Source organism: Ranitomeya variabilis, chromosome 2, assembly GCF_051348905.1.
Source record: "Ranitomeya variabilis isolate aRanVar5 chromosome 2, aRanVar5.hap1, whole genome shotgun sequence".
Lineage (NCBI taxonomy): Eukaryota > Metazoa > Chordata > Amphibia > Anura > Dendrobatidae > Ranitomeya > Ranitomeya variabilis.
This window is the reverse complement of record NC_135233.1, coordinates 1,111,257,786-1,111,269,516: the sequence shown is the minus strand read 5'-3', so window position 1 is coordinate 1,111,269,516 and position 11,731 is coordinate 1,111,257,786.

Sequence of the window (11,731 nt, the reverse complement as noted above, 5' to 3'; positions counted from 1 at the left end):
GGGCTGGATGTCGCTCATCGGGGGGGGGGGGCGGATGTCACACTTCGGGGGTGATGGGGCCGGATGTCGCTAATCGGGGGGGCAGATGTCACACTTTCATGGGTGATGGGGCTGGATGTCGCTCATCGGGGGGGGGGGGGCGGATGTCACACTTCGGGGGTGATGGGGCCGGATGTCACACATGGGGGGGGGGATGTCACACTTTCATGGGTGATGGGGCTGGATGTCGCTCATCGGGGGGGGGGGGGGGGGCGGATGTCACACTTCGGGGGTGATGGGGCCGGATGTCACACATGGGGGGGGGGGGGATGTCACACTTTCATGGGTGATGGGGCTGGATGTCGCTCATCGGGGGGCGGATGTCACACTTCATGAGTGATGGGGCTGGATGTCGCTCATCGGGGGGGGGGCGGATGTCACACTTCGGGGGTGATGGGGCTGGATGTCACACATGGGGGGGGGGATGTCACACTTTCATGGGTGATGGGGCTGGATGTCGCTCATCGGGGGGGGGGGGGCGGATGTCACACTTCGGGGGTGATGGGGCCGGATGTCACACATGGGGGGGGGGGGGATGTCACACTTTCATGGGTGATGGGGCTGGATGTCGCTCATCGGGGGGGGGGGCGGATGTCACACTTCGGGGGTGATGGGGCCGGATGTCGCTAATCGGGGGGGGCAGATGTCACACTTTCATGGGTGATGGGGCTGGATGTCGCTCATCGGGGGGGGGGGGGGGGCGGATGTCACACTTCGGGGGTGATGGGGCCGGATGTCACACATGGGGGGGGGATGTCACACTTTCATGGGTGATGGGGCTGGATGTCGCTCATCGGGGGGGGGGGGGGGGCGGATGTCACACTTCGGGGGTGATGGGGCCGGATGTCACACATGGGGGGGGGATGTCACACTTTCATGGGTGATGGGGCTGGATGTCGCTCATCGGGGGGGGCGGATGTCACACTTCATGGGTGATGGGGCCGGATGTCACACATGGGGGGGGGATGTCACACTTTCATGGGTGATGGGGCTGGATGTCGCTCATCGGGGGGGGGGGCGGATGTCACACTTCGGGGGTGATGGGGCTGGATGTCACACATGGGGGGGGGGATGTCACACTTTCATGGGTGATGGGGCTGGATGTCGCTCATCGGGGGGGCGGATGTCACACTTCATGAGTGATGGGGCTGGATGTCGCTCATCGGGGGGGGGGCGGATGTCACACTTCGGGGGTGATGGGGCTGGATGTCACACATGGGGGGGGGGATGTCACACTTTCATGGGTGATGGGGCTGGATGTCGCTCATCGGGGGGGGGGCGGATGTCACACTTCGGGGGTGATGGGGCCGGATGTCACACATGGGGGGGGGGGGGGATGTCACACTTTCATGGGTGATGGGGCTGGATGTCGCTCATCGGGGGGGGGGGGCGGATGTCACACTTCGGGGGTGATGGGGCCGGATGTCGCTAATCGGGGGGGGCAGATGTCACACTTTCATGGGTGATGGGGCTGGATGTCGCTCATCGGGGGGGGGGCGGATGTCACACTTCGGGGGTGATGGGGCTGGATGTCACACATGGGGGTGGGGATGTCACACTTTCATGGGTGATGGGGCTGGATGTCGCTCATCGGGGGGGCGGATGTCACACTTCGGGGGTGATGGGGCCGGATGTCACACATGGGGGGGGGGATGTCACACTTTCATGGGTGATGGGGCTGGATGTCGCTCATCGGGGGGGCGGATGTCACACTTCATGAGTGATGGGGCTGGATGTCGCTCATCGGGGGGGGGGCGGATGTCACACTTCGGGGGTGATGGGGCTGGATGTCGCTCATCGGGGGGGGGGCGGATGTCACACTTCGGGGGTGATGGGGCTGGATGTCGCTCATCGGGGGGGGGGGGGCGGATGTCACACTTCGGGGGTGATGGGGCCGGATGTCACACATGGGGGGGGGGGGATGTCACACTTTCATGGGTGATGGGGCTGGATGTCGCTCATCGGGGGGGGGGCGGATGTCACACTTCGGGGGTGATGGGGCCGGATGTCACACATGGGGGGGGGGGGATGTCACACTTTCATGGGTGATGGGGCTGGATGTCGCTCATCGGGGGGGGGGGGCGGATGTCACACTTCGGGGGTGATGGGGCCGGATGTCACACATGGGGGGGGGGGATGTCACACTTTCATGGGTGATGGGGCTGGATGTCGCTCATCGGGGGGGGGCGGATGTCACACATGGGGGGGGGGATGTCACACTTTCATGGGTGATGGGGCTGGATGTCGCTCATCGGGGGGGGGGGCGGATGTCACACTTCATGGGTGATGGGGCTGGATGTCGCTCATCGGGGGGGGGCGGATGTCACACTTCGGGGGTGATGGGGCCGGATGTCACACATGGGGGGGGGGGGATGTCACACTTTCATGGGTGATGGGGCTGGATGTCGCTCATCGGGGGGGGGGGGCGGATGTCACACTTCATGGGTGATGGGGCTGGATGTCGCTCATCGGGGGGGGGGGCCGATGTCACACTTCGGGGGTGATGGGGCCGGATGTCACACATGGGGGGGGATGTCACACTTTCATGGGTGATGGGGCTGGATGTCGCTCATCGGGGGGGGCGGATGTCACACTTCATGGGTGATGGGGCTGGATGTCGCTCATCGGGGGGGGGGCGGATGTCACACTTCGGGGGTGATGGGGCCGGATGTCACACATGGGGGGGGATGTCACACTTTCATGGGTGATGGGGCTGGATGTCGCTCATCGGGGGGGGGCGGATGTCACACTTCATGGGTGATGGGGCTGGATGTCACTCATCGGGGGGGGGGCGGATGTCACACTTCGGGGGTGATGGGGCCGGATGTCACACATGGGGGGGGGGGATGTCACACTTTCATGGGTGATGGGGCTGGATGTCGCTCATCGGGGGGGCGGATGTCACACTTCGGGGGTGATGGGGCTGGATGTCGCTCATCGGGGGGGCGGATGTCACACTTTCATGGGTGATGGGGCTGGATGTCGCTCATCGGGGGGGGGGGGGCGGATGTCACACTTCGGGGGTGATGGGGCCGGATGTCACACATGGGGGGGGGATGTCACACTTTCATGGGTGATGGGGCTGGATGTCGCTCATCGGGGGGGGGGGCGGATGTCACACTTCGGGGGTGATGGGGCCGGATGTCACACATGGGGGGGGGATGTCACACTTTCATGGGTGATGGGGCTGGATGTCGCTCATCGGGGGGGGGCGGATGTCACACTTTCATGGGTGATGGGGCTGGATGTCGCTCATCGGGGGGGGGGGCGCGGATGTCACACTTCGGGGGTGATGGGGCCGGATGTCACACATGGGGGGGGGATGTCACACTTTCATGGGTGATGGGGCTGGATGTCGCTCATCGGGGGGGGCGGATGTCACACTTCATGGGTGATGGGGCTGGATGTCGCTCATCGGGGGGGGGGCGGATGTCACACTTCGGGGGTGATGGGGCCGGATGTCACACATGGGGGGGGATGTCACACTTTCATGGGTGATGGGGCTGGATGTCGCTCATCGGGGGGGGGGGGCGGATGTCACACTTCATGGGTGATGGGGCTGGATGTCACTCATCGGGGGGGGGGCGGATGTCACACTTCGGGGGTGATGGGGCCGGATGTCACACATGGGGGGGGGATGTCACAGTTTCATGGGTGATGGGGCTGGATGTCGCTCATCGGGGGGGGGGGCGGATGTCACACTTCGGGGGTGATGGGGCCGGATGTCACACATGGGGGGGGATGTCACACTTTCATGGGTGATGGGGCTGGATGTCGCTCATCGGGGGGGGCGGATGTCACACTTCGGGGGTGATGGGGCTGGATGTCACACATGGGGGGGGGATGTCACACTTTCATGGGTGATGGGGCTGGATGTCGCTCATCGGGGGGGGCGGATGTCACACTTCATGAGTGATGGGGCTGGATGTCGCTCATCGGGGGGGGGGGGGGGCGGATGTCACACTTCGGGGGTGATGGGGCCGGATGTCACACATGGGGGGGGGGGGATGTTGCACTTTCATGGGTGATGGGGCTGGATGTCGCTCATCGGGGGGGGGGCGGATGTCACACTTCGGGGGTGATGGGGCTGGATGTCGCTCATCGGGGGTGGTGGGGCAGGATGTCACACTTTGGGGGTGATGGGGCCAGATGTCACACACCAGGGGGTGATGGGGCCGGATGTCACACATGGGGGGGGGGATGTCACACTTTCATGGGTGATGGGGCTGGATGTCGCTCATCGGGGGGGGCGGATGTCACACTTCATGGGTGATGGGGCTGGATGTCGCTCATCGGGGGGGGGGCGGATGTCACACTTCGGGGGTGATGGGGCCGGATGTCACACATGGGGGGGGGATGTCACACTTTCATGGGTGATGGGGCTGGATGTCGCTCATCGGGGGGAGGGGGGCGGATGTCACACTTCGGGGGTGATGGGGCTGGATGTCACACATGGGGGGGATGTCACACTTTCATGGGTGATGGGGCTGGATGTCGCTCATCGGGGGGGGCGGATGTCACACTTCGGGGGTGATGGGGCCGGATGTCACACATGGGGGGGATGTCACACTTTCATGGGTGATGGGGCTGGATGTCGCTCATCGGGGGGGCGGATGTCACACTTTCATGGGTGATGGAGCTGGATGTCGCTCATCGGGGGGGGGGGGGCGGATGTCACACTTCGGGGGTGATGGGGCCGGATGTCACACATGGGGGGGGGGATGTCACACTTTCATGGGTGATGGGGCTGGATGTCGCTCATCGGGGGGGGCAGATGTCACACTTCATGGGTGATGGGGCTGGATGTCGCTCATCGGGGGGGGGGGGCGGATGTCACACTTCGGGGGTGATGGGGCCGGATGTCACACATGGGGGGGGGATGTCACACTTTCATGGGTGATGGGGCTGGATGTCGCTCATCGGGGGGGGGGGGGGCGGATGTCACACTTCATGGGTGATGGGGCTGGATGTCGCTCATCGGGGGGGGGGGGGCGGATGTCACACTTCGGGGGTGATGGGGCCGGATGTCACACATGGGGGGGGGATGTCACACTTTCATGGGTGATGGGGCTGGATGTCGCTCATCGGGGGGGGGGGGCGGATGTCACACTTCATGGGTGATGGGGCTGGATGTCGCTCATCGGGGGGGGGGGCGGATGTCACACTTCGGGGGTGATGGGGCCGGATGTCACACATGGGGGGGGGGATGTCACACTTTCATGGGTGATGGGGCTGGATGTCGCTCATCGGGGGGGGCGGATGTCACACTTCATGGGTGATGGGGCTGGATGTCGCTCATCGGGGGGGGGGGCGGATGTCACACTTCGGGGGTGATGGGGCCGGATGTCACACATGGGGGGGGGATGTCACACTTTCATGGGTGATGGGGCTGGATGTCGCTCATCGGGGGGGCGGATGTCACACTTTCATGGGTGATGGGGCTGGATGTCGCTCATCGGGGGGGGGGCGGATGTCACACTTCGGGGGTGGATGTCACACTTTCATGGGTGATGGGGCTGGATGTCGCTCATCGGGGGGGGCGGATGTCACACTTCATGGGTGATGGGGCTGGATGTCGCTCATCGGGGGGGGGGGGGCGGATGTCACACTTCGGGGGTGATGGGGCCGGATGTCACACATGGGGGGGGGGATGTCACACTTTCATGGGTGATGGGGCTGGATGTCGCTCATCGGGGGGGGGGCGGATGTCACACTTCATGGGTGTTGGGGCTGGATGTCGCTCATCGGGGGGGGGGCGGATGTCACACTTCATGGGTGATGGGGCTGGATGTCGCTCATCGGGGGTGGTGGGGCCAGATGTCACACTTCGGGGGTGATGGGGCTGGATGTCACTCATCGGGGGGTGGGGCCAGATGTCACACTTCGGGGGTGATGGGGCTGGATGTCACTCATCGGGGGGGGGGGGCGGATGTCACACTTCGGGGGTGATGGGGCCGGATGTCGCTCATCGGGTACGATGTGGTTGGACATTATACAGTCCTGCTCACCATTCTTGGCACCCTTCATTTTTTTCATAGACTGTACAATATCTTCTGAAATAAATAGAAATGTATCATAGTGATACTCTCAGAATTTTGTAATTATTGATCCACAGAAACACAAGTTCAATGTTTTATTGTTGTAATATGCAAGTTCAAAAACGAAGAAGAAACAGAATAAACATCACGTGCAGCAATAAAGGTCATTCATTAATACTGGGTTGCACACCGTTTAGCATTGATGACGGCCTCCAAATGTTTCTTGTAGCATCTAGAAGCTTCTTGCACTCCTCGGCTGGTATTTCCCCCACTCTTCCTTGGCAGTTTGTTCGAGCTCTTGGATGTTTGCAGGCTTCTTTTTCCCAGGGGCAGATTTCCGCTCACCCCAAAGATTTTCAAGAGCATTGAGCTCAGGACTCATTGATGGCCATTCTAAAAACAGACCATTTTTTCTTTTTCAACCATTCCTGTGTACTTTTGGATGTGTCCTTTGGGTCACCATCTTGCTGTAGGACCCATGATCTTCAACTCATCCCAAAGTTTTCTTACACTATGTAGGACATCTTGTTCTATAATCTCTTGATAATTCTCCAAATTCATGATTCCAGTACCAGATGCAGCAAAGCAACCCCACAGCATTCTGGATCCTCCACCATGCCTAACTGGTGGTAGGGTGTCCTTTTCCTTGTAAATACATTGCTCCATCTGTAAACAAACTGTTGCTTTACATTGCCAAAAAGCTTTATTTTTGTTTCAGCGGTCCACAGAACATTTTCCCAGAAGGACTGTGGTTTTTCAAGGTTCTCTTTGGCAAAGATCAGTTATTCCTTTTCATGTCTTTTCTTCAGCAATGGTTTCTCCTTGGCCTTCGCCCATAAACCTCTGCTTGGTTTAGTATATGGCTTATGATACTATTTGAAACCATGACCCCAGTCTGTTCCAGGTTGGCCATCACGTCTTTGGATGTTTGACGTGGTTTTTTTTCCACCATTCGCACCAAGCTTCGAAGACATATCTTACAAATTTTCCTCTTTCCTCCCACATCCAGGGCGGTTCTTGACGCTTCTATGCTTGGCAAACTTCCAAAATGTTGGGTGTCATGATAATGTCAAAATGTCATATTGTGACATTAGTTTCAGGTTACATGGCTTTCCTGACATGCTGTGGGCAATTCCGACCCCCCCCCCCTCTTCTCTCTCTGCCTGCTGCTTGTGTGTGAATCCTAAACCCCTCATTTCCCCCTCCCATAAAATTTTTTATTGCTTTTAGCTGCAGCAAAACAAATCTCCCTAAAACTACTTATTCCCTCCTCCCAACCAATACCAGGGCTCCCGAACTGATATTGCCACTTCCAAACTGCTGGCATTGCTTTGTTCTATTAACGTGTTATATATGGGCACCAATCCGGGCTAGAGATATGAGAATTATAAATTCCGGATGTCCATCCATAGATCTATCACTCACTGAAAGCGCTAGCAGCGAAACGCAACGAGGTCAAAGTGCGGACTTCTCAGTAAGCGGCTCAGGTAATGGCCCCGTGTTTACACTTAAAAGAATCGCTCTGATGCGGTGCACCTCGGGAACCTGGTGTATTTCGTATACGAGATTCATACCACGAGATAGAATATGAAAACTATTTTACGCCTAAGTAAAGGGGGGGGGGTGTCAGCCTGTAAGTGATGTCACCACAGGGGGAGTGCCTGGGTTTTGGGCTAAGAATAACTTAGTGAGACGGCAGTCTTCAGTGTCTTTTGTCCGGGGGCTAGTTGCTATACAGATGTGTGGCATGCATCTAGATGTGGATCAATTTTAATCCTTTTTGTAATTGTATTGTACACATGAATTGTCTTCTTTATAATATCTTTTTATGCTTTGTAAACACTGCCTACTTTTTTTGGAGTAAACTATAAAATTACTAACTTGTCTCTCCCTGCTCTAAACGAGCTGTTGCATTCTCTGAAGTGAATTGCGCTACTGATTTGGGTTGGCTCCGGACCCGTTAATCCTAGGAAATCGGAGCTGGTGGCAGCATACTATGTTCTGTGCGTTTGGGAGGCTTTGTACCGACGGCAGCGTTGATAATTATTGTTCCCGCCTGAGTGGGAGTAGTTATATCACCCTCGCTGCAGCGAGCCCAATAGCCAGTACATAGCAGGCAGCCTTTCTGGTGACTAATTACCCTAGGTGCAGTACCCCAACTGACCTGAGGGTAAGAGAGGCGCCAGAGAGCTGCAAGTTCCAAACCGCAACTGGGAAGTGGGATATAGATAAATCCCCTTCAGAAGGAACCAGGGGCAACCAAACAACCACGGGTCATGACAAATTGGTGTGAGTGGTGGGGATGATAAAGGTATCCTCCCCGGGATCCGTGACATATTGGTGGCAGCACGGTGGGATCCGTGACATTGGGTGCTGTTGAAACTGGGTTACCAAGGTCTTTGGAGATGGCCTTATATCCTTGGAAGTCTTGTGTTTGATAATAAGGGTATGTTTCTACATTCAGGAAACGCTGCGTTTGACGCTGCGTAGAGCGGCAGCGTCAAACACGCAGCGTCCAGATGTTACAGCATAGTAGAGGGGATTTTATGAAATCCCGTCTTCACTATGCGTGGTAACACGCATCCGGCGGCCCTGCGATTCCGGACATGCGGCGCGTCTTTTTAGATCGCAGCATGTCCGTTTACCTTGTGACGACGCTGCGCCACCGCAAGGTAAACACAGGGCCCTATGTGTGGGGTGCGATGATACCGGATGTGTGCAATGAACACATCCGGCATCATCGCGTCTACAGAAGGGGGCGGAGCGGGTTTGCCACTCTGTCCAAACCGCCGGCCATCTGATGTGCTTGGAAAGCTCCTTTGTCTTCACCATTGTGACAAAGGAACATGGCCGACCATGTGGCTTTATAAAACACTGAAGTCATCGTTCATTGGGTAATTCATGTCACATGGGCACCGACAATTCTTCACAGGCGATTCTCATTTGTGATTGGTGACTCACAATGTGTTTCCATACTAATGTAATGTAAAGGGGCCAGTACCAGGGCCACCAAAGATTTCGGGCTTTCTATCTTTCCCTCTCATTGTTTCTTGTTTTATATCATTGTTTATTGTTTGCTCTTTTGTTTTTAACACGAGCGTTTGATAAAGGAGATAATCCACATTTTTGCTGACACTTCATGGGGGCCAATAACCATGAGCAGGACTGTATGCTGGGTTGACTGGGCCGGATGTTATACAGCCGGGGGGGGGGGAGAGGCCGAATGTCACACACCAGAGGCTGAATGTCGCATGTCGCACACCGGAGGCGAGGAGGGCGAATGTCGCACACCGGAGGCGAGGAGGGCGAATGTCGCACACCGGAGGCGAGGAGGGCGAATGTCGCACACCGGAGGCGAGGAGGGCGAATGTCGCACACCGGAGGCGAGGAGGGCGATTGTTGCAGACCGGAGGCCGAATGTCGCACACCGGAGGCGAGGAGGCCGAATGTCGCACACCGGAGGCGAGGAGGGCGAATGTCGCACACTGGAGGCGAGGAGGGCGAATGTCGCACACCGGAGGCGAGGAGGGCGAATGTCGCACACCGGAGGCGAGGAGGGCGAATGTCGCACACCGGAGGCGAGGAGGGCGAATGTCGCACACCGGAGGCGAGGAGGGCGAATGTCGCACACCGGAGGCGAGGAGGCCAAATGTCGCCCACCGGAGGCGAGGAGGCCAAATGTCGCCCACCGGAGGCGAGGAGGCCGATTGTTGCAGACCGGAGGCCGAATGTCGCACACCGGAGGAGTGTAGTTGAAGTTTGTACACTGTGTTGATAGGGCTGGATCTGACACACGGGGGGAGATGGGGCCTCACGTTATACACCAGCCTGAATTCAGCGATTCCAAGCCGCAGTGCCGGATTTCTCTACAGTGTAATTATTTTTACAGCTATGTCCACATCACGATTATCACCTACATATAAGCAGCTCACACCCAATCAGGAAAGATTAAAAAAAACAAAACCAATATGCATTTCTCTTAAGTATTGGCACACGTGACCGCCGGCCCCAGCAGGAAGCCGCTGGCTGACACTGCGTGCTACTGCAGAGGAATGGCTACTCGCAGCTCTCTACGATGAACCGTCCCGGTGAGCATTCTGGCAGCTGCTGGCACCGGAGCAGGACACTGCGAGGAAGCGCCTTGTAGGTGACTAATGTTTGTTGTTTTTTTTAATCTTTCCTGATGAGGCCATGGATATGAGGAACGGGATGGGGCTAACTATAAAAGAAAAAGGATGGGACCAATAATACCAGGATGGGGCCATATATACCAGGATGCCAGAAAAATGAATATGCATTGCCCTCCACGCCCATGGGCGTGGAATGCAGTACATACGCATTTCTCTTTAGCAGCGGGCACAGGAGTTAGCCGGTCGGCCAGCTCCAGCCTCCTGTTACCCAATGCTCCGCCGAAACAGTGCCCCCACCACAGCCAGACCCCATGCATCCAGACTATAAGACGCACCCCCCATTTTCCTCCATAATTTTGGAAGGGGAAAAAAGTGCGTCTTATAGTCCCAAAAATATGGTTCATATACACAGATCCCGCTCAGGGACCGGGTCATACATGCACATATATGCAGCGGCATTGGAAGAAAACGCATTCGCAAGACAACTTCACTGCATTCAAACAGGCAACACTCCCTTTAAATCTGCTCTCACCTCTGCTAAACAGGTCTACTTCACAACCCTCGTATCCTCCCTATCCTACAACCCCAAACAGGTAGGCCGGCGTCACACTGGCGAGTTTTACGGACGTATGAGAGGCGCAGAAAATACGGATTGCACACGGTACAATGATTCCCTATGGGCCAGCTCCTATCTGCCGTATTTTACGGATCCGTATTATACGGTCTTGTACGGCCGTAGAAAATCACAACATGCTGCGTTTGTCAGCGTATTGCGCAAAAAATATGCCAATGAAAGTCTATGGGGGCGAGAAAAATACGGATTACACACGGACCAACAGTGTGACTTGAGAGAAATACACCAGACATCTTCAGGTGCCAGGAATTGTGCCAAGCCCTCAATCAGGAAGCTGAGACATGCTAATTAGCTGAAAAAGCCACACAGACATCCTGGAAGTCTGGCGCTCGCCTCCACAGAGTTCCAAACAGCATGGCCAGCATAATCAACATTGATATGCTCCTCATCCTGGTCCAAGAAGGCCCTGAGATCTGGGACCAGCGTGATACAAACTATGCCAACCGGGCCAGGAAAGAGGCAGCATGGAGGACCATCTGTGGGATCCTATTCCCAGATTATGCCCAACGGCCACGTGCGGAGCAGACGCAACTTTGTAAGTACACTCATGTTGGGACATAAATTAACCTTGAAAAATGGTTTACCTACATGATTGCAGGAAGAATATTTTTGGCCTTAGTATGGTATTTTTTTCCATTTTTCGGCAAAAACAAAGATGATTAACATGAGAAAGGGTTTACGTACATAGCTAATATAGATGTTGCGTTGGGTACTATTTTTGTTTAGGCCAAACTGGTACAGAGGAGAGTGGACCCTGTCCTTGTGTCGTTTCTTTTTCTTGTGTATAATTTTATTTTTTTTTTTTAAGCAATTGTAACTTTATGCCAATCATTTAAGAAGGCATTTTATTCTCATCGGTCAAATATGAACTATCAATGCCAACTTTTTTA